The sequence below is a fragment of the Arachis duranensis genome, chromosome 1 (assembly GCF_000817695.3).
Source record: "Arachis duranensis cultivar V14167 chromosome 1, aradu.V14167.gnm2.J7QH, whole genome shotgun sequence".
Classification (NCBI taxonomy): Eukaryota; Viridiplantae; Streptophyta; class Magnoliopsida; order Fabales; family Fabaceae; genus Arachis; species Arachis duranensis.
The window spans coordinates 16,559,090-16,560,255 of record NC_029772.3 but is presented as its reverse complement, the minus strand read 5'-3'; positions in this window follow the sequence as shown (position 1 = coordinate 16,560,255).

Sequence of the window (1,166 nt, the reverse complement as noted above, 5' to 3'; positions counted from 1 at the left end):
TTCTACTATGGGCTTACAGAAAAAGCTCAGATGTCTTTAGACCACTCAGCTGGTGGATCTATACACATGAGGAAGACAATTGAAGAGGCTCAAGAGCTTATAGACACTGTTGCTAGAAATCAATATTTGTACTCTAGCAATGAGTTCTCTCCAAAAGGGGAAGTCATGGCAGTAGCCACTGATCTTAATCCTCAAGAATAGATGATTGAGCTTAATCAACAATTACTCATGATGACAGAACAGTTAGCAGAATTTAAAGAGATGCTCCATGAAACTAAAGTTGCTAACAAGAACATAGAACTGCAGTTGAATCAAGCAAAACAGCAGATATCTAAACAAATAACAGAAGAATGTCAAGCAGTTCAACTGAGGAGTGGGAAGACACTGAATAACACGGCTCAAAGTAGCAAAATGTCAGTAAAGGAACAATTGACAGAGGATAGCCAAACCACTATCCAAAATCCCTCTGAGGACAGTAAGAGCCCAGAGAGGAATGCTATTGGCGTTCAAACGCCAGAAAAGGAGGGAAAGCTGGCGTTAAACGCCCATTCCCTGCCCAATTCTAGCGTTCAAACGCCAGAAAAGGGGGAAAAGTTGGCGTTAAACGCCCATTTTCCTCCCAATCCTGGCGTTCAAACGCAAAAGGGGAACCAGACACCTGAGAGTGTTGATAGTAATCCCTCTAAAAAGGCTTCTTCAACCACTTCTGTAAGGGATAAACCTGCAGCAACTAAGGTTGAAGAATATAAAGCCAAGATGCCTTATCCTCAGAAACTCCGCCAAGCGGAGCAGGATAAGCAATTTGCCAGCTTTGCAGACTATCTAAGGACTCTTGAAATAAAGATTCCGTTTGCAGAGGCACTTGAGCAAATACCTTCTTATGCTAAGTTCATGAAAGAGATCTTAAGTCATAAGAAGGATTGGAGAGAAACTGAAAAAGTTTTTCTCACTGAAGAATGCAGTGCAGTCATATTAAAGAGCTTACCAGAGAAGCTTAAAGATCCTGGAAGCTTTATGATACCATGCACATTAGAGGGTAATTGTACCAAGAAAGCTCTATGTGATCTTGGGGCAAGTATCAACCTAATACCTGCATCCACTATCAGAAAGCTTGGGTTGACTGAAGAAGTCAAACCAACCCGGATATGCCTCCAACTTGCTGATGG